The sequence below is a fragment of the Tinamus guttatus genome, unplaced genomic scaffold (genome assembly GCF_059628265.1).
Source record: "Tinamus guttatus ecotype Peru unplaced genomic scaffold, ASM5962826v1 Tinamus_guttatus_pri_ptg000498l, whole genome shotgun sequence".
Taxonomy (NCBI): domain Eukaryota; kingdom Metazoa; phylum Chordata; class Aves; order Tinamiformes; family Tinamidae; genus Tinamus; species Tinamus guttatus.
This window is the reverse complement of record NW_028289032.1, coordinates 119,288-141,517: the sequence shown is the minus strand read 5'-3', so window position 1 is coordinate 141,517 and position 22,230 is coordinate 119,288. Positions and strand designations below refer to the sequence as shown.

At 41.2% G+C, this 22,230-nt stretch overlaps 1 pseudogene across 1 annotated transcript; it reads right to left on the bottom strand.

Moving 5' to 3' along the window:
* Nucleotides 1–235: 235 nt before the first annotated feature.
* LOC148592853 (SWI/SNF-related matrix-associated actin-dependent regulator of chromatin subfamily A member 2-like) lies at nt 236–21,849 on the bottom strand (annotated as a pseudogene). The gene is made up of 11 exons (XR_015913874.1): nt 21,794–21,849; nt 16,855–16,981; nt 15,546–15,719; nt 15,136–15,309; nt 13,236–13,406; nt 11,811–11,857; nt 3,853–3,983; nt 3,578–3,638; nt 2,272–2,372; nt 1,828–1,970; nt 236–381 (listed from the first exon to the last, which is right to left on the bottom strand). The product of XR_015913874.1 is annotated as an SWI/SNF-related matrix-associated actin-dependent regulator of chromatin subfamily A member 2-like (transcript).
* Between the last annotated feature and the right edge of the window lie 381 nt (nt 21,850–22,230).

Sequence of the window (22,230 nt, the reverse complement as noted above, 5' to 3'; positions counted from 1 at the left end):
ATTAATGAAACCAAGTATTTTTATTGGCAATCTGGTCATTCATCCAGTGTTAGACAATCAGTTGGGAAGAAATAATCACAGGCTAAATTCAGAGTATAAATTCAGAGCTTAGTGTCATTCCAAGATGCACCTCATCTTGTTCTTATGTGAAAAATAAATACACGTTGCTAATAAACCAGTATGTAACTCATAGACTAATGGTAGAATGAGTTTACTTACGAAAGGGGAACAATGATGAGATAAGGGCCATTTAGTCTTGTGCTCCATCAGATAAGTGATCAGTGCAATAGTCTGTATTGTTTTTCCTAGCCCCATTTCATCAGCTAAAATTCCATTCAAATTGTTATTATAGAGTGAAACCATCCATTCCAGGCCCTGGAGCTGAAATGAATAACCATTTCAGTTATTTGAAAACCACATTGGTAAATAGCACTAATATTAATGAAGTGAGGTTCTCACTTCTCTAACTACTTATATGTTGTGTTCCTTTCACAGTACTATGTGCTTGTGGTTTCCAGTATGTCTTAGAAAAGGTGATATGACTTACAGCTACATGAAAGTCATTACTGCTATTTAGGGCCAGTATGGGCCATGCTACACAGTCAGATTTTATATATATATTACATTTTTTTTAATTTTAGGCAGACTAACACTGCCACCCATACTTAAGGTTGCTTAACATTTACCACTAAAAGATTCTGTTATTTAATTTAGACACTATCACATTAAAAACATTTGGAGTAAAATTTCATGCCAGATATCTGCCTCAACCAAAACTTTCTCAAAACCAAACCCATCAAGTTCAGCTAAGAAGTATGGGGAAAACATTGTATGTCAAATGTAATCCGTTGTACCCATAAAAGTTTATCCAAAATTATATAGTCAATTTATCAGCTTCCCACATATGCCAATTGATTTATTTTTAGGTACTAATATCTCTGAAGACTGTCTTAACTGAAGTGTCAAATGAAACTTGTTCTGCAATTGTCTCCCACTTACAAGTGGCTGCAGAATTGATAGGGAAAGTCTTTCCTATGTCATCAATTCCCCTCCACCGGCATATATCAATGTGGAGAAGGAAGAGGCAGCCTATCTAAAATCAAGAATGAAAAGCATGTGAAAAAGTGCTAAAAGAGAAGGAAATTGGGGCAGGAAAAAAAAATGGATAAGATCTAGAGGACAGAGAAGGGCATAAAAGTCAAAGGGAGAGTGATAGGACAAGAACCAAAACCAGGCCTCAAAGCTCCTATTGTAAAGCTCTCGGGAAAACTGTGTGCCTTATCTCTAACACTAACAACACCTATATAAGACTAACACTGTATAGAACAATTTTACCAATTCAATCAGTAGATATCCACACAGAGGTACCAAAGGCGCAAATTTAAAAAAAAAAATTAAAAGAAGAAAAAATAATACAAAAACAAATAAAATAATATGCAAAACACAATTGGTTTGCAATTAAAAGAGATTATTGCAGGTATATGTAGATAGTTGATGTTATTATTTAAGCAGGACGCATGATGTGATATCCAGGATAGAAGACTACATTTCCTTTGTCTATATGTTCATCAATTTCTAACCTAATAGGCATCTTTTGTTTCTGCACACATTTTCAAATAGTTTGCCATTTTAAGTACTGTAATGGAATGTCTAGCATAATGCAAGTTTTAAATATTTTAACATGCTTTACTCAATGAAAAGTATATTACATAGGAGCCTGACCATTATTATGCAACTGTCAGCTTTAGAGCAAGACTCTACTTCAAGGTATTATTCTGAATAAAAGGTTTTGAAACTTTTTAAGTTAACTCCAGCTAGATTTCTTACCTGATAATTTTTTAGTGTACCATTAATAAGAAGACTGCTTTTCCACCCTCTCTGTGATTGCATGAGCAACAGTGTAGTAGGACTGAGACCCTCTAGCATTATATTGCATACTGTATTCATCATCCACATCTTGTTTGGCTGTCCTGGAAAACAGAAAAAGAATAAAAGTAAATTCCCACAAATACATATATTTTTCAATATAGATCACTTATTTATACAAGTGGTAAAGAGGCAGTGGAAATCCCCAACTGTGGGAAGTTCATCCTTAGAGGAATACAAGTTACTTTTTAAGTAGCACACAAGTACGACCAAGTGGCCATATTTCTTCTCCTGCACATACATGTCACAGGTGCTACTGCAACCAGCCACTCATAGTGATCTAGACTTAGCAAATTTTGAGGACAGGACAAGAGAGAACAGGAGAAAGGAGAATCCAAAGCTCACTCGATGATTTGTTTAGCATCTTTCTGAGAAACTTCCTCACTGTTAGGATCCAGAAGTATCTTTTCATCTGCTTCTAACCTGCTTGATTCTTCTTCATCATCCTAGAGAAGGTGGGAAAAGGAGAGGAAAATGTTGCACTCTCCAGTGCTTCTCAATCATAACTTTGGCTAACACATATTTATCAACAACTTTCACTGAATAATGCCTTATACTGACAGGAGCCTGAACCAAAAAGTAGACACCTATCTTGACACACTGCCAACAACAAACACATAGATTAACTAACAGAAAGTCACACTATAATAAAAAAACATTTTGCTTTTCAATGCTCTAATTTATAAAAACCTTACTCTACCTGCCCTGCTCATGGAACATATTATGCATATGTTTGTATCATATTCAAGATGCATGATACAAGACAGCTTAAAAAACAGTCAAGAGCTGCTACATTCATGCTATTTTAAACTTTTGGTTTGTTATTTAAAAAAAAAAACAGATTTCATTTTTAATCTTTGCTTATAATTTCTCTTCTAGCTACAGTTGCAATAGATGACAAATGGGTACATTTTTTTCTGATTTTACTGGGAGGTTCTTCAACAATACTCGAACCCTTTGAAGAAAAGAGTATTGTGCAACAATTTAAATTCTTATCAATAGAGTAAAATATTGCATCTATCAAAGGTGATAGAGGCAGACAAATTAATATACCCAACTATGTCTTATTACATTGGCTCTATTTCATCTCTCTTCTTTCCTGAAATATCTTTGCTACCTGCCCTTACTGAGGAAATACCAATGAAAAAAAAGTCAAAATGACTCTGAAACCTTACAAATGCTGACATGCAACTGTAAAAATTAAGGCCTTTGCATATCCTTTGAAGAAAATTATCCTAATGAACTTTTGCAATGTACTGACTCAAAACACCTGAGTCAGAATCACACCACAATCAGTGAAATTTGTCTTTTCTCATCCTGTCAGAGGGCAATAATGCAATGTTAAGACTAGGAAAGCATTGTTTTCTGTAGAAAAGTTAATAATATAGTTAATTATATAATGGATAAAAGAGGCATCCAGAGGATAAAAGATGATAACTTTATTCAGCATAAAGCCACTGTATATCCTTTTGAGAGGTCTATTTTAAAATAGGAACCTGCTTGTCTGCTCTGGGATGTGATTATTAATTATCAGAGTAAAAAACATTTTTTCTTCCCCTCACCTAGATTATCGGGTGAGGGGAAGAAATTATTATTTCACAACTGCACTTCTAGTTGTGAAATAATAATTTTTAAAAAAACACACACCTACCTCCTCCTCATATTCAGAGCCACTTTCATCTTCACTGTCTGACCTAGGAGCAACTTCATAGCTGTACAGAAAAGACAAAAGACTATGGAATAGAAAAGAAAGGGAGGAATGGAATAGGTTCAATACATTTCCTACTCAGTTTACAATTAATAAAATAAAAGGCAAAATAAATAGATAACAAAGATGGTTTCATTGAAAATAGCTATGCAACTGACACCCCCTCCTCTTAAAACAAAAACAAAAACAAAAAATTCACCGTTTTCCTAGCTACTTACCCAGGGTTCATTTCCAGCCAGGCATCTAGCTGACTCGCTTTTCGTGCTTCTGGTCCAAGAAGAACTTTGCCTGTTTCAGTGTGAGTCACTTTGATTGGAAGGTCACTCATCTGACTGCTCTCATCTATGGGCTAAAAATTTCAGATGAAATCTTATATTATAAGATAACTGGTCTTCCTGTGCTTGCCACAGGTATTGAAGAAAGCTAAGAGCAACTGCGAAGTTATGACTGAACAAGCAGTAAAGTTAATGTGCTACTGAAGCCTCGGCTTCCCACGCTGCTATCAAGCCATCACTAAGTCACAGTATTTCTGCATGTAACATATCTCTGCATGTAATAGCCACACATGTATCAGTATTCTGGGAAAATGAGAGAGAGCAATGTGGAACAGAAGTAACTGTTGACCTCTGTGAAAGAAGAGAGAAAGTATATTATGCTTACAGATATTTATATCTTGCTATTCATACTGATGGAAATCTTTAAGGAAAAAAACATTGAGGTTACAGCCTTTGTCTTTATGGATAGAGAAATAGAAATGTAACTTTTCAGTTAACTTTTTAAATAGAGAAAGTCTAATTGAAGATTCACTGTCCTGACTCCTTCCATTTATTCTAGTACTCCAACAAAACAAAAAAGAGCAGAATTATTTCTCTGATATTTCCTTCGCCTTCTCAACCCATATATTTTCTACTTTATCATCTATTTTGGCTAAAGATGTTCTTTTTAATAATAATATTCACAATAAAGAAGCCTTTCCCAAGGTAAACAAACACAAAACCAGAAAAAAGAGAACAGATATAAAGATGACTTACAGTGAGTATAAAATTGATTCCTCTTTCCATAAATTATTATGTTATAGCAATATATGTACATTTTCTTGGTATAACTCTATCTACATTAAATGAATTGCACTGTACTTCTTAACTACACCACTAAAGATATTATTTTAATGTGTAGATAAGACTAAGTAAAATAAGCAGATTTTTCAAGTTGTCTTTACACATAAATGAGTAATAAACAACGTAACAGTATAGCTCTTAATGAGGCAGCATATACCACCCTGCTTCTATGGAAAAGTTAAAAAAAAAAAAAAAAAAGCTGCCCAGGGAAGTGGTGGAGTCACCATCCCTGGCAGTGTTCAAGAAATGTGCAGATGCAGCACTTGGGGACATGGTTTAGCAGGCATGGTGGTGATGGGTTTATGTTTGGACTCTATGATCCTGAAGGTCTTTTCCAACCATAGTGATTCTATGATTCTATGATGTTGTCTACCTCGACTTCTGTAAGGCTTTTGACACTGTTTCCCATAACATCTTCATAGGTAAACTCAGTTAGATGAGTGGACAGTGAGATGGATTGAGAACTGGCTGAATGGCAGAGCTCAAAGGGTTGTAATTGTTAGTCCGTAATCTCAATAATCACCCGCACACTCAACCTGGTGGGTTGAAAAGCAAGCTTTTAGTAGCCGGCCGGCAGAGGACCTCTTAGAGTTTGCCTGAGATCCACGCCGTCTTGGGAAAAAGTTTGTGTTTTTATAGACAGCTGCAACTCCTTCATACGTTATTTGCAGTTACCAGTTCTTCACGGCTGATATCTTATCTCATGGTTGCAGCAAGAGCAGGGTGGCTCAGCATAAGTAGCAAGCTATGTTCACAGAAGCAGATAGCGTAAAGCAAGGGCACGGTGACTCAGCATAAATAGCAAGCTATGTTCACAGAAGCAAATAGCGAAATTAGGTACCTAGTCACATCAACCTTATTAACTTCTTACATGGCCCCTCTTTGCACAGGGTCCTACATTTCCCCATTGGCTGTTGTCCCCTACCTCAAACCATTGAGGTAATACTCTTCTCCTGGGAGTGGGTTATAGTACGTCCTTGTGACCATTATTTTTGCCTTTGAAATTGTACTAGCGATATGAGTGCGGATGCATTTTAAGATGCAAGGGATAATGATCATAAAGATAAGAATTAATATTATGGGACCAGCTATTGCGGACATTAGGGTGGTGAGCCATGGGGACCAGTTATACCACGACTGGAACAGATTCTGTTCTTGCGTCCCGTGGTAATATTTTTCTTTTAGATTTCTGCGCACCATGGCTAATGTTTCCCTAACGACTCCTGACTGGTTTGCATAAAAGCAGCACGTTTCTCCAAGAGCTACACATAGGCCTCCTTGCTTCATAAAGAGAAGGTCTAGTCCCCGTCTATTTTGGAGGACTACTTCAGCTAAAGAGTCTACTTGATTTTCCAGTCTTCCCACTGTCTCTTCCATATATCCCATATCTTGGGCTACAGGTGAGCTTAAGTCCTGCAATCCCTGTTTTTGAGTGATTAACGCAGAAGCCCCAATCGCGGTGGAGCCAGCTATTCCTGCCCCAATCAGTAATGGAATTAAGATAGGGGCAGCTCTTTTCTCTCTCCCATGATGGTGTTCAATGTAGCTCAGGTGGTCTCTTCCATTATCCCCATCATACAAATACTTGGGGTAGAACATATACTAATACACAGAAATCAGGCCCTTTCCCCAGGGATTCAAGTTGCTGGGTGTTTACACAGTCAGTCAGCCTGCTCATACAGGCCCACCACGCCCCTGTCGGGGCCTCATGATACCTGGTTCTTGTAACATTAACTCTTAATGTTCGGTTACAATTTTTGTGGTACAAGGGGAGTATCTCTCACCCTGCAGCGATCAAGCATAGTCCTGCTCCCTGCACATCTCCAAGGGTCAATCCGGGGTGATCCCATGTACACTTGTCTGAGTGCTTCCTGGGAGTAGGCGCTCCTTCAGTAGCTACACCTATATAGTAAGGGGGTCTCCAGCAATCTTTCTCAAAAGTAGAGGAATGCTTCTGTATTGTTAGGGAGACCCCTGGGTCAGGCCCGTGGACATACAGCCGTAGTCCCCACGTCCTGCCCGTATCCCAGGTTGTTCCGTATCAGCCCCAATACTGGGGTTTAAAAAAGATTGGTTTGCAGGTTCCGGGTATACTGCATTTACCCTTCGGACCCCACTCTATTCTTATGAAAGGGTCATGATGCCCCCAGGAGGATTCTGTTTCACAACCCCATTGGGCACAGTGAAACTGGCCATCCCCTTGACACCCAGGATTTCCTATAGCAGGACATACGTAGTATTGTACCTCCTGCAGTAATTCCTCCCCCACAATGGGGACCACATCCCTGAGCTGCTGCTGCCCATGACCCGCTGTTTGGTACCCTGTTCCTCCTGTTGCCAAGGCTCGTCGTATGGGTATCCCTATTTTGCAGAAATCAATTGTTATTTCAGGGGCGTCACTAGTGCTTATTGACTGGATTGTGCTTCCCATTTACAGTATCCCTAATTTCCCATTTCCAGTTAATGGGGCAATAAGGACTGTGCTCATATCTTAACCCCAAAGTTTGCATACACACTGTTAAAATTAACCAGGCTCCCCATATCTGTCTACTCATTTTCTCCATATTGTGACCCTTAGTGGGTTACTAGGGTCCTTGGAAATAGTCCACTTATCTGAATCTGGATTCGGTTGAGGAGGAGTTGGTTTCACGTGGGAGTGATGAATCCACGCAGGTTTTCCAGCGACCTTTACCGCTGTTGGAGTGTGAAGTATCACTTGGTGTGGCCCTGTCCACCGAGGTTCCAATGATGCTGTTTGGAACCTTTTGATGTACACCAAGTCCTCCGGTTGGTATGGGTGAGCTGCTGCTTGTATAGGCTTCTGGCTCTCGTAGTGGTCTCGCAAGCCTCAGTGTATCTGCTCTCGTACCTTTTATAATGCCTGGAGGAACACTGGAGAGATGTTAGTAATGCTCGTGGTTTTGGGGAACAAAGGTGGTGGTCTCCCACAGAGTATTTCATAGGGGGATAGTCCTATCTTATATGGGGTGCACCGTGCTCGTAAAAGCGCCATTGGGAGTAAATTGACCTAGTTAACCCCTGTTTCAATATTCTATTTAGTAAGTGTTTCCTTTAAGGTACAGTTCATTCTTTCTACCTTTCCTGAGCTCTGGGGGTGGAAGATACACCTCAATTTCCAGGTGATTTCCAAGGCTTTTGCTACTATCTGTGTAGTAAACCAAACTGAGGAATTATTTCTTGCATGAGCTTTTTTGCAGTTATAGCGGTGGTTTCTGCTTTTGTTGGGTAAGCCTCCACCCATCCTGAGTATGTGTCCACGAATACCAGTAGATACGTATATCCTAACTTTCCGGGTTTTATCTCGGTAAAGTCTAGTTCCCAGGAAACCCCCGGTGCGTCCCCCACTTCTTTAGTCCCCTGTTTTGGTAAGGATATTTTTGGGTTCACTTGAGCACATGTAGCACATCGGGCAGAGATCCTCTCCAACTTCTGACATAGACCTGACGTCCAGAGGTGAGGTCATACCAACTCAAGTGCCTTTTTAGGGGAGAGGTGCATGCTGGAGTGGAAGTCTCGTAGCCAGGTTTCTGCCATCTGTTCGGGTAAACGCAGTATTCCTCCTGGCAGCTACCACCATCCTGCATCTCCCTCTTCCCCTTCATGGTCCTTTATATAACCTTTTTCGGTTTCAGTATATTCGGGGGGTGTTTCAGGCCACTGGGTCTGAGGCATTAATGTTTATATTTGTAGTGGCCCCGCTGGCTGTTGAGCCACCTGTTTTGCTTCTTTATCAGCTAGAGCGTTGCCCTGTTTCTGGGGGCTATTTCCTTTTTGGTGTGCTGGCCAATGGATAATGCCTACTGCTCAGGGGGCCCACACAGCTTCCAGTAGGGCTGAGATCTCTTCTTTATTTTTTATGCCTTTTCCTTCTGATGTTAATAGTCCCCTTTCTTTGTATATCTGCCCATGCACATGGGCAGTGGCAAAGGCGTACCGGCTATCGGTATAGATGTTTACCGCCTTTCCTCTTGCCCATCGTAGCGCTCATGTCAGAGCAATGAGTTCAGCTCTTTGTGCCGAACTACCACGCGGCAACAATTGGGCCCATATTACTCGGCCTTCTTGTGTTACTACTGTGACCCCTGCATACCGGACTCCATCTTTTATGTAACTGCTGCCATCCGTCCGGTGGCACCCTGTACCCTAGTTGTTTCTTGGGACAGGGGGCCTAATGGTTCTTTAAGTACTGAGTGTGATGCTCCGGTGCCAATAACGAACGACACAGGTTGCCCCCGATCCTTCAAAGTTACCCTTGGCTCTTGGGGCTGTCAGAACCCTGGCCCCATCAGTTGTTTCCTTTTTTTCATAAATAGAATTTCTCGCGAGTTTGGTGGCGCATTTTGGTAAGGACATTCATTTTTCCAATGTCCTTTCTTTTTACAAATTGCGCACTGATCTCGGTCAAGAATGGATCGTCTGGGGGGGTTCCCCATATTATCCCCTCTTTCCATTCCTTGGGGAAACTTCCTATCTAGGACGATGAGGTGGAGTGGCTTGTAAAGCTTCCACTGTTGCTATCGTTGCCTTGGTGGTGTTTTTTTTTTTTTTTTTTTTTTTTTTTTTTTTTTGCCAAGACATCCTCGGGTGTATCCCGACTATCAAATACTTTCTGAGCAATTTCTACTAGCTCGGTTCTAGATTTCCTGCAAACCCATCTTGCTTTTGTATCTTTTTTCTGGGGTTGATTGAGACACAAAGGCCAGATTTATAGCTTTTTGGTTTGCAGGGTCCTCTGGATCAATAGGGGTATAAATTCGATATGCCTCTAGCAGGCGTTCCAAGAATGCAGTTGGGGATTCAGAGGATCCCTGTTTAACTTCTGCTACTTTTGACAAAGCCCTTGTATCAGAAACTGCTGATACAACTCAGTGGACCTTCACCCATCCACTGTATGGTAATCCCACTCCGGCCGTGGAGGGGCACACGTTCATCTTGAACGTTTCTGACCATGTTCGGTCAGGTCTTCTATACCTGGTATCAATTCTCTAGGTCCTCTTAATATTCTCTCCCTCTCTTTCAATGTAAATAGACCATGGAAGAGCTGCTGACAATCATCCCATGTGGGTTGATAACTATACATTACAAATTTAAGAAGGGATATCATGCTCCCACAATCTTTTGAGAAGGGAGGGTTTTCTTACTTCCAGTTATATAGGTCTGTGGTGGAGAAGGGCACGCTCCCACTTCCTCCAGGGACCTGCCCTAGCGGTAAAACTGATACCATGGAGCTGGTGGAGTCAGGAGAGATGGCTTCACCAGTTCCCACCGGGCCATAAGTTTGACCCCTTCTGGTGTGGGTGGGGATAAAGTGTCGTCCTGGGCAGGACCACCGTGTTGATCCGGCACCACAGGAGGGCTTTGTGCTTCTTGGGGGCTATCGGGTGGTAAAATCGGATTTTCGGGTAGTTCCTGGAGGACAGGGAATTTTGGCATGGATGGCGCAGATGGAATGAGGGGCTTCTCTCCCCCCATTCTCATTTCTAGTACTTTGTGCCCGTTTCCACATTTTACCATACACATTTGTAGCCAAATGGGGGGTTCTTTTAGGATATCATTCCATGGAACGATATAAGGAATCTGATCGGGGTGGCCAGGATCCCCCATAATGATAAAAAGTACTCTTTGGACTAAGTCGGGGTAAAAGTCCCCTCGGGAGGCCAACCCACTCCAAAAGTTGGCCATTCACTTGTACAAAAGATTTTCAATTTATCTGCCTTAATATTAAACCCATAATTTAGGAGGGTCCATCTCCTAAAATTTTAAAAATTTGACAAAAAACAATCAAGGGGTCCTTTGGGAACAGAACTCGATTGTCCCATTCCGTCTGGATCAAAGCGATTTAGAACACAACACAAATGACACAAATAACAATTAGCATGACAACCGACACAAATAACAATGACCACGATACTACTTGCGGAACGTTCCAACCTATTCCAACCTTTTACCCAGGGCAATGCAGTGGCGTCCCACACGTGCTGGTGGCGGGGAGTTATTGTCTCGTCAGACCTCCCACAGTCCACCACACCAGAAATCGGGGCGCCCCTTAACCTCCTGAATCGTACAATACCTTACCTCAAGGTTTTTCGAGATCCGGGGACCTGGAACGTCATCAGGTAGCGCTCCCCCTGGACCTCGGAGTTCCCTTAAGCTTGCGAGGTGCCGCCCGGTCACCAAGGGAAGGCGGAATCCGGGGACCTGGAACATCATCAGGTAGCGCTCCCCCTGGAAGCGTTCCCCCTGTGAAGTCGAGCGGCCCTTCCCAACCAGGGAGGGCCTGGCGATTACTGATATCCCGGACGAGCCCCCAAATGTTAGTCCGTAATCTCAATAATCACCCGCACACTCAACCTGGTGGGTTGAAAAGCAAGCTTTTAGTAGCCGGCCGGCGGCGGACCTCTTACAGTTTGCCTGAGATCCACGCCATCTTAGGAAAAAGTCCGTGTTTTTATAGACAGCTGCAACTCCTTCATACGTTATTTGCAGTTACCAGTTCTTCATGGCTGATATCTTATCTCATGGTTGCAGCAAGAGCAGGGTGGCTCAGCATAAGTAGTAAGCTATGTTCACAGAAGCAAATAGCAAAATTGGGTACCTAGTCACCTCAACCTTATTAACTTCTTATACGGCCCCTCTTTGCACAGGGTCCTACATAATCAGTGGCACATAGTCTAGTTGGAGTCTAATTTGAAATATAAATGACGTACATGAATTTTGATCTCAAGAAAAACATTTATTTTTAAGTGTCTGCCAAAGCTGAAAAGGATTTTTCAATGCACTCAGTGATAGATTGATTCAATGTACCTTTGTTATAGACTTTAACTCTTTGAAGAGAAACAAGTTAGCATTAATGTTAATCCAAACTGCTTTTCTCCTGGTTATAAACAATAGGTCTTCTTTAAGCATTTAATCTGTGGAAGTGGTATATGACCTCTACAAATTCCTCCACTCCTATGTACTACCTGAACAGAGAGTCCAGATGTCTGGTAGACAATTTAATCCTTTACCATCACTAAAAACACTTGTAAAATTCTTACCTCTCCATCAGGATCAAGGCCAGATCCCATTCCTTCTGTATTTTCCTCTGCCTTCTACAAAAAATAGAGGCAAAACTATTATAGTCAAGCTATGAGAATAAAAATATTTTACATGATGAAGGCATTCTGGAACATAAAAAAGTTTTTTTTTTTTTTTTTTTTTGCTTTGTATTTCATAACCTGGGATGGATATGTATAAAGATATGGATGGATTTAGTTAGAGATATATATACTGCATACTTACACTTAAGAGTATTGCATACATACACTTAAGAGTATTAATGGGAAATCTATAGCCCCCTTAGTTGTCTTGATAAATCTGTGCCTGGTAAGCGGCTAGCCTACTGGGTTTCTGATCTGTAAGAAACTACATCTTTACTCTGAAGGCAGATGACTGCTTCTACATTAAAAACATATTCTTAACAAAATATACGGCTGTCCTGGAGATGGATGGGGGGATAAGGAATTTTTTTATTTGTCAGTCATTTCAAAATTGTCCATTTATGACATATTTGCATTTATTGCCACATATAGAACACTGCTTTTAAACAATGCATTTATAAAGATTTTAAGTGGTATGTATTTTTGGAGCCCAAACACTACAAAACTAAATTGTCAGAAATATTAGCTACGTCAGTCTTTGTTTATATACAGGAAGCAAATGAAATTTCTGAGACACTATTTCTTATAGCTGATAGTAAGAACATTCACACCATGAAAACTAGAGATGGAAATGGGCTATTAAGCCCATCTTACCCACCCTCTGGAAGGAACAGGAATTTAGGGGGTCACACAAATGACAAACTGTTATTTAATTATCACCTATAGATATTTTTCTTATAAATTTGCTTTGAAATATTTAATAACATGCAAAAGGGATTTTCAAAAGGCTTAAATGAAATGGTTAGAATATAGACAATGAGCAATACTACTTGCAGAATATTCATTTATACAAAATAAACCTATTAAAGTTCTCTATCTCTGGATATTTCCAGTGGTCCTACAAACCAAATATGGGACTGTTTAGAACCTAGAAGTCTACATAAGCAGTTCAATATCTTATAACTGAATAAACTAGCTTTTTCTGATATACTCTGTTTTGGACTGTCACACCTTATTTCTAATTTACATGGTCAGCCCATTTTTGCTTATGGGAAGTTTATCAGTAAATCATATGTTTTCAACTCACAAGTTTCTAATCCTATCTCCTTCTTGCCATCTTTGGAATAATGTTGGCATAGTAAAGATACAGCATTTCCTATAACAGACTGCAAAGAAATATGAACTCATTCAGTGTAAAGAATTTAGCAGTGTAGAAAATTCCAGGTGCTCTAATCTCTGTAAGACAACTGGAGATCACTGCATTTACCAATGTTTAAAAGGGGTTTGAGGGGAAAATGAGATTAAAATGTTCGTTGTAAATACTTGCCTTCTTTCTTCTCCTCCTCTTTTTCTTCTCTTTGGCTGCTTGTGCCTGTTTGTGCTCCCATACCAGATTAGTCAGATTAGCCACATACTCGCCTGTCTGCTACAATTGATAGGCCAGGCGTCTATCTTTTGGTCAATCAACTTAGAATAACCTTCTTCATCTTCAGTCTAGCAGTATAGGACAAATATCATCCATGAGAGAAATGTTTCTAAGAAAAACCTACGATTTCAATCTCAGTGATGATGTGTTACCTTAAATATCTCCTACTCTTGGCGGGGAGAATTCTACAGTAGGACAGAAAAGGGAAAAATATATGTAACAGCACATCAGACAGGTTACAATGCTGGGAAACTGAAGGACTTGATAAGCCTCCCACATAAAAGATTTCTCAAAGGCACGATGTGATCCCACACACTCATAGAAAGATCATTGGATCTACATGCCTACTCTTATTTGGTCCTTTAGCTGGTAAAAGTAATAATTATGTCAGGTGTTACCAAGAAATTTTCCTTAGGGAAGATTATCCATCATCTATCTACTCCAGTGTTATTTCATTTTCCTATAGAGAATTTGATGCAGAACACTGTCAGAGACAGGATATCAAACAAGATCAGCCACATCTCTGAGTCAGCCCAGCAACTCCCATATCTCTATGGCACCACAGAAGTATGTTGTTAGGGATAAGACATAGCAGGGAATATTACTTTTGTAAGCTAAAAAGATGTAATGAAATATAGTCCACTGGCCAATTTTGGCCAATTTTGATTTTGGCCAATATAACGCAGTGAATACATTAATAATTGAAGTATACAGTGTCTTATAAAACCAAACACAAATTAGAAATATTTTGAAGGTGACTACTTTCACAATTGTGAAATATGAATGATCTCCTGCCTTTCTGAAGACATATCTGCAGTAACCTGGCAAGAACTTGCAAGGTAAAATTCATATTTAGTTTTCAAGACAACAGAACTACAATGCTCGAAAAGTAAGCTTCTATGTTTCTTATTATTAATACCTACCTAGCCAAGGTACTTCTTTTTCTTGGTGATATCTTTTTGAAGCATGCCATGAAAGCTCTTGCATTTGTTATATATAAATGTTACTGAATTTCCCTGGTATACAATGGCCATTGCTAAATCTAATTATCTAAGAACAGTCTGTGTAATGAATTTAACACTATCTTAAGATGTTTTAGCTAAATGTATGCTATCATACTTTAGACATAGCCTATTTTCCTAGGCTAGTCCAAGAGATGAAGTCTTTAGAAATTTATAGTATATAAAAGATTAACTTGGCACACCGGATTGAAGATCCGTAAAAAAATTAAAAACGTTGCAATTGGACTAAATTTAAACAAAGGAAATCACTACCATAACATGCATAGTTAGCTTCTTTTTTTTTTTTTTACTATTATTTCATGAAAATTTAATTGAACATTTAGTATGGAATAGGGTAAGTGCTTCTGACTGCAAAACCTAATTGAAGATGCCTATTAACTGTTGTGTCTCAGATAGAAGAGCTTAGTCACAGGCCTTGGGTATACTTTTTAATATCTTTGCAATATTGTAAAAATGTTGACAAATAACATTAAAGAACTTGAGTGATGGCTATGACATGCATGGATGATAAATTTTTAAGCTTGTAGAAAAGATAATTATATATTATCAAAAATCTTTTAAAAAGGAGCTATAGCTCAAAGTGAATACTGTCAAATTCACTACCATCATTAGAAATATAAATGACTCATCTGCAGTAGTTTTAGGTTTATACTTTTTAAACTTCTTGAATTAAAGAGATTTAATTCTGCAAAGAGCATATATAAGTACCTGAGAGTGTACATCAGACTGTATGTAATTTTAGCAAAACTTGCATACCCCTTCTCCCATTCATTACCATTAGCCTTCTCATTCTTTCTTTCTCAGTTCTCTCAGTTTCTTTTTTCTGCTCACGCTCAGTGTTGGCATGCCAAGTTGCCACAGCTTTAGAAAGTTTCTGAATTTTCCCAGTCACTGATCGGTGATATTCTTTAAAAACTTTAGCATGCTGCAATATGCTGTCCAGATATTCCTAGAGAAAGAAAACAAGTTATTTCAGTGTTTTGACAGAACAAGATTGAAATCAAGAATACCAGTGTTCTAATTTTAATTTTCTGCTTGCTTATTGAATAATGTTTCTTTCTTGTGCCTCCATCACAAAAGGTCAATAAAATATCAAATGATGATGACTGGCTAATTAAAACAGGATGCAACAAAGCTGAATGAAAATTCTGTGTCTAGGAGAACAGCTAATAAGAGTAAAAATACCTGATGTTTCTGTCTACATTTCCTCTCTTGTTCTATCTTCTGTTGTTTCTCAAGTTTTTCTTTCATACGGGCCTCCCTCAGAGTCCGGCGCTTGCTTCTCCTGTAGGCTTTGGAGTTCAGTGCTGTCTCCAGTGTTGTGTCACGATGCATGCAGTCTACTACCTCTTGTCTTAGCTACCAGTGAGAAAAAAAGAAATACTTCAAAAGAAAACCATTTTTCATGCACAGAAGAACAACTTTAATCAGTAATACAGTAAAGTAAAATTTAAACGGTCCAGGAGATCTTCTAGCTTCCTTTCCCCTTTCCATTACAGTTCTGTAACTCCTCAATTGCAGCAGAAAGGTCTGTCTCCCTAAATAAACCTTCAGTCGCTATAGGATAACAGTCAAACACCATAGGCATATATTTCTTTCTTCCTCACAAGATACTGCTGAAAATGACTATTCTACTCATATGAAAAGAACCAGTCAAAATGTTGCACCATAAGTAAAACATGAAAGAATAGATAGTACATGCTTTTCTAGAGCTGGTGCTGAACATAGGTGACAACTGTTCTCATCATCAGCTACACAGGAAGCAGAATAGGGAATAGGAAATTGTGAAGGCTTGGCAAAATACAATCACAGTTACAGCAGTGCAAAGGGTCAGTATAAATTAGTGCAAAGGTAGTAGGAAGGAACATGTCGGTAACATGATACAACTACTGCCAAAATCTTGCAGGAAGTATTTTTGCTTGGCCTGACAAATCACATCTTTGTTGCTTCTAGGCCAGCCAAGCAAGCCAGTGACAAGGGGCCCAGAATGGTCTGGCATTGTGACTCCCTTTCTAAAATTCTAACTTGTATCTTAGACATGCTTTTGTTAGGCTTAATTTTTGCAATCTGTGTCGCACGGTCTGTTTTATCACAGAGAAAGGTCACACACAACAAAAAGAGCATTCAACCTGCACCAATAAAAGAGAATCCATGACAAATATAAGTATAATTAAAAGGAGATGTGTCCTTCTCTTGTGTCTCTTTGTGCCACTGACATTATTTTAATGAAAGACTACCACAGTTCTAGGATTACAGCTTATACTGAAGGATGAAGCAAGAGGGAGAGAAAAGATGCACATCTTCAGTAATAAAACAAAAAAAGCACTAAGATAAACATTTCCATTATTTTTTTTTATCAGTCAAGTGTGCTCTTATGCAAAATCTCCTGTTTAAGCTCAGTGCTGCTGTAAAATCATTTGGCAACTCATCCCATGCCACAACATCACATTTGACTGATCACTACAAGAACTTCCTCTTCAGCAAAAGGGATTACCTGGTGCTGGAAATTCAGTAACCTAAGTGCCTTCAACTCCACTGTAGCTTTGGTTCGCAAGTCAGGAGGCAAAGAGCCAGGCAAGTTCTCCAGTTCCTGGATTCTGTGAGCAATTCGAGCCTGAAGCCTAAATATAGGATTGGGGAAGATACCAGGAAAAAATTGTCAGTAGTTATCTGCAGTATATAGTAAAATTAGGCAATTTCCCTCTAATACTAAGTTGGCTTTTACTACTTGTTTCTGAACTAAAGGGCATTTGTATAGATGGAGAAGAATAAGGTTTACTTTTCTGTTTACAGAATAAATTTTCCCATTAATGAAAACTCTCCTCTGCACCTCCTCCCCTCTTTTAATTCAGGCTGAAAGTATATGTGTGAACAGCAACTTGGGAATCTTATTTACCTCATGCTTTCTACCATTTTTTCTGCAGCTCTGTTTTGTGGGTTTTATGCCTTTAACACATGGTGTTGTCGGAATAGTTACCATATACAAATGAAATTTTCTTACGTGACAGATCCATTCCCTCTTATTATTCAGAATTCTATTTTGTTTTATTGACAAACGACAAACTTGAAGTTGTCACACTTTCAATAAAATTATAGCATTTACATAGTTGTTGGACTACGACAGCTATAATTGGATTCAATTTCACTCTTTCTTCACAGAATCCTTAATTCATTTACAAATCCAAGAGACCAACAATGATGCACAGGCCAGAATGAATTTACTTGGTTCGATTTTTCACATTCAAAATCAAAATCAAAGAGCTAACATTTACATAATCTTTATGAGTTTTTGTATGTGCTAGTAAATATTTATTTGCAAACTCTGAGCAGGTGAACCAGTTGAACTTGGTAAATGGAGTCACAGAACAAGGAGAGATACTAGGGCACTACACTCAATCTGCTATGAATGTGCATGTGCAGAGAACTGGAGAAAAGGGAGACAAATATAAAGTGATGTTTTTCCTATTGGGACCCATGTTCAAAGGAATCCAAATTAAAGGGGCATTTTTCCTGACCACAACATAATGCCACAGCAATTCTTCCATGTGCATGAGATAGTGAGGTAATAAACACAAGTTCCTGTCTGAACCCAAGCTCATGTGTGCATGGCAATTAGGCTCTTTATCTAAATAAGAAGGGATAATGACTCAGGTTCCTATCTAATGGTGAGATGATGCCCAAAGGGACTGTGCTCCCTCCCTCCTTTTCCTCCCAGCCCATATACTTCTACCCTACTTTGAATTGTCCTTCATGGCCATCTGACTCCACAGTGAACTGCTATAGGGCAGAACACTATTGACATATTTTCTATTGGCAGCTTTCTGACAGTTTTACTCCCTGAACTGGCTCATCATAGAATTAGATAAGTGCCAATGGGGAGACAGTTGGAGAAGATGTCAGGAGAGAAAGGGAAAAAACAGGAGATGGGACCACCTCTTTTGGGAACAGCTAGCAAATAGTCTGATTTAGCTGTACTGTCAAATCACACCAGAACATGCAGCTGTTTTACTGATAGTACCCTGCAAAAGTAGAATCTTTTAATGTTTCTGCCTTGCTATTCAATCTGTTTTGGGGTACTAACATTTTCTAACACAAAGCTTCAATGATCTTGTAAAACTAACAAAAAATATTCTCTACCCTTGCTTAATGAAGATGCTCCAAGAATCAAATATTATACTGGCTTTCCCTACTCTCTGAGGTAGGGGTCCTATGATAAATATTTAATTATACAATGAAAAAAATATCAAAATATACTTAACACAAGGGAAGGATCTCGAAGGGAAGGGCTCCGGAGCGAACGTTCGCGCCAGAGCACCTTGCCTAGAGGAGCACAACCGCGGCAAAAGCCGCCGAGCAGGAAAGCGCAGGGAGCGAGGCAGCCCCAGCGCCGAGCCCCGGGCCAGAGACGGCTCTGACTCAGCGGGGGCGGAGCCAGCAGGGAAGGCGGCTCAAGAGCCACCCCCAGGGAGCGCGAGCGACCAGGAGCGTGGCGCGGCAGTTAGGTGGCAGTCTGTGCAGGCAGGGGGTGCAGGGAGTCTCCTCACGGTTCAGGAAGAGAACTCTCCCCATGGTCTTTTCCTTCAGTGAGGAATCGGCCAAAGCCACGGTCTCTACTTGACAGAGAGCCAGCACCAGGAAGACTGTGGCGACACAGACTGAAACGCCACAGAAACATGCGGCAGTCCAGGTCTCTAGCTGTGGGGAGTGTCTGAGCCTCTCCATGTTATCCGGGAATAACAGAGACAACACCTGCCTTAGGTGTGAGCAGGTGGACAACCTACTTAGCGTGGTGGTGGAGCTGAAGGAGGAGGTAGAAAAGCTGAGGGCCATCAGAGAATGCAAGAAAGAAATAGACTGGTGGAGCCACACTCTGCAATTGTCCCAGGAAGTGCACCCAGACAACCCCCCCCAAATCAATCTGAGGATCCCCTACCCTCTCGCCATAGGGCAGAGGGGGCAGAATTAACAGTATTAAGTGATGAACAAGAATGGAAACAGGTCCCTGTTCAAGGTGGCAGGAGAACTCTTTCCCAGTCCGCCTCCCCCCCGCAGGTGACCACGTTCAACAGGTATGAGGCCCTGGAATTTGAGGGCCAGACAAATGAGGTCACAGACCAAGGTCCATCTAAGGGGCTATCTAGGGTGAGGCAATCAAGTCCCTGCCTTAAGACTGCCCCCACTAAGGAGAAAAGGAGCACCTGGAAGAAGTGGCATGTGATTGTTATGGGTGACTCCCTGCTGCAGGGCATGGAGGCACCAATCTGCAGACCCAACCCCTTGTCCAGAGAGCTCTGTTGCCTGCCAGGGGCTCAAATAAGGGATGTTGCAGAGAGACTGCCAAGGCTTGCCCAGGTGTCTGGCTATTATCCCTTGTTAGTGTTTCATGTGGGCGCTAAGGATGCCATGGGGAAACTGAGCAACATCAATGAGATTTCAGAGCCCTAGGGATGGCAGTCAAAGGTCTGGGTGCCGAGATTGTGTTCTCCTCTATCCTGTCAATGAGGGGAATGGATATGAGGAGGAAAAGGAAATATTACAGGTTGACAACTGGCTGCGCCGCTGGTCTTGGCAACAGGGTTTTGGATTCTATGACCATGGGACACTGTTTGAAGACCAACACCTAGTGGGGAAAGATGAGAGCCACCTCAGCAAGAGGGGCACGGGTCTCTGACAACAGGTTGGCCATCCTGGTTAGGAGGGCTTTCAACTAAGCAAGAAGAGGGAAGGGGTGTGTTACATGGACAGGGCAATCAGTGTGATGCAGCCAAAGCCAGAATGCATCCAGCAGGAGCATGGTAGTGGGGAAGTGAGGATAGGAGATGATTATAGAGGGTCCTCTTTCACCCCTCCCAGGAAACCTGCAGGCTTGATTACTTCCCTACAATGCCTGTACACCAATGTACGAAGCATGGGGAATAAGCAGGACGAACTGGAGATCTGTGTGCGGTCCCAACATCATGATGGGTGTCATGGTGGATGATAAGTTGACCATGAGGCAGCAGTGTGCCCTTGTGGCCAAGAAGGCCAATGGGATCCTCGGGTGCATTAAGAAGAGTGTCTCCAGCAGGTCGAGGGAGGTGATCCTGCCCCTCTACTCAGCCCTGGTGAGGCCGCATCTGGAGTATTGTGTCCAGTTCTGGGCTCCCCAGTACAAGAGGGATGTGGAGCTGCTGGAGAGAGTCCAGCGCAGGGCCACAAGGATGATCAGGGGCCTGGAACATCTGCCCTATGAGGAGAGGCTGCGGGAGCTGGGCCTGTTCAGCCTGCAGAAGAGAAGGCTGAGAGGGGATCTGATCAGTGTCTATAAGTACCTCAAGGGAGGGAGTGAGGAGGATGGTGCTGGTCTCTTTCCCCTGGTGGCCACCGACAGAACTAGAGGTAATGGCCACAAACTGAAGCACCAAAAGTTCCACAGGAATTTAAGGAAAAATTTCTTGACAGTGAGGGTGACGGAGAACTGGAACAGGTTGCCCAGAGAGGTTGTGGAGTCTCCTTCTCTGGAGATTTTCAAAACCTGCTTGGATGCACTCCTGTGCCCCATGCTCTAGGTGACCCTGCATGTGCAGGAGGGTTCAAGTAGATCATCTTCAAAGGTCCCTTCCAACCTTAATGATTCTATGATTCTATGATATGGCCCTGGACAGCCTGTTCTAGATGAACCTGCTTGAGCAGAGAGGTTGGAACAGATGATCTCCAGAGATCCCTTCCAACCCAAACTATTCTGTGAAACAATATTAGCCCCAGTATTCATCCCTGAGGGATATCACTAGTAACTGGCCACCAGTTGGGCTTTGTACCACTGATCTCAACCCTCTGAGCACAATGGTCCAGCCAATTTTCCACCTACCTTATTGTTAACTTATCCAATCCATATCTCACCAATTTGGCTATAAGGATACTATGGAAAAATGTGCCAAAGACCTTGCTAAAGTCAAGGCAAACTGACATCTGCTGCTCTCCCCTTGACCACATAGCCAGATATCTCATCAGAAAAAGCAATCGAGTTGGTCAAGCATGATCTGCCCTTAGTAAATCCATGCTGGCTGTTCCCAGTCACCATCTTGTCTTTCATATGCCTGGACATGACATCCAGAAGCATTGACCCATAATTTTCTCAGGGACAGAGCTTACAGTGACTGGCCTGTAGTTCAATGTATCTTCGTTCTTGCCCTTCTTAAAGATGGGTGTGATGTTCGTGTGATGTTTGGGAACCTCCCCCGACCAACATGACCATTCAAAGATGATAAATAGCAACCTCGCAATGGCATTGGTCAGCTCCCCAAGATGCATCCCACTTAGTCCCATGGACTACTGTACACCCAATTGACTTAAGTGGTCTCTAACTGTATCTTTCTTTACTATGAGTAATATTTCACTTCCCCAGACTCTGCTACTAGGCTCAGGGACCTGTGAGTCCTGAGGATAGAGCTTACCAGTGAAAAGTGAAGCAAAAATGCATTGAGTACATCAGTCTTTTCCATGTCCTTTGGTACTAGATCCCCTGCTCCACTGAGTAGTGGGTCCCTTAGCCTCCCTTTTACTGCTAATGTACCTATAGAAGCCCTTTTTGTTGCCCTTCACATCCTTCTCCAATCCCAAATGGAGCTGAACTTAGGCTTTCCTAATTTCATACCTGCACGCTTGGGCAATGTCTCTATACTCCTTCCAGGTATCCCATCCCTGTCTCCACATTCTGTGTGCTTCCTTTTTGCATCTGAACTCAATCAGGAGATCCTTGTTCATCCATGCTGGCCTTCTGTCACACTTGCTCAACTGTTCTTGTTCTCCAAGGAGACTATTCTTGAAGAATATTCAAGTCTCCTTGACTGCTTTGCACTTCAGGGCAGTTTCCCATGAGATCCTGCCAAGA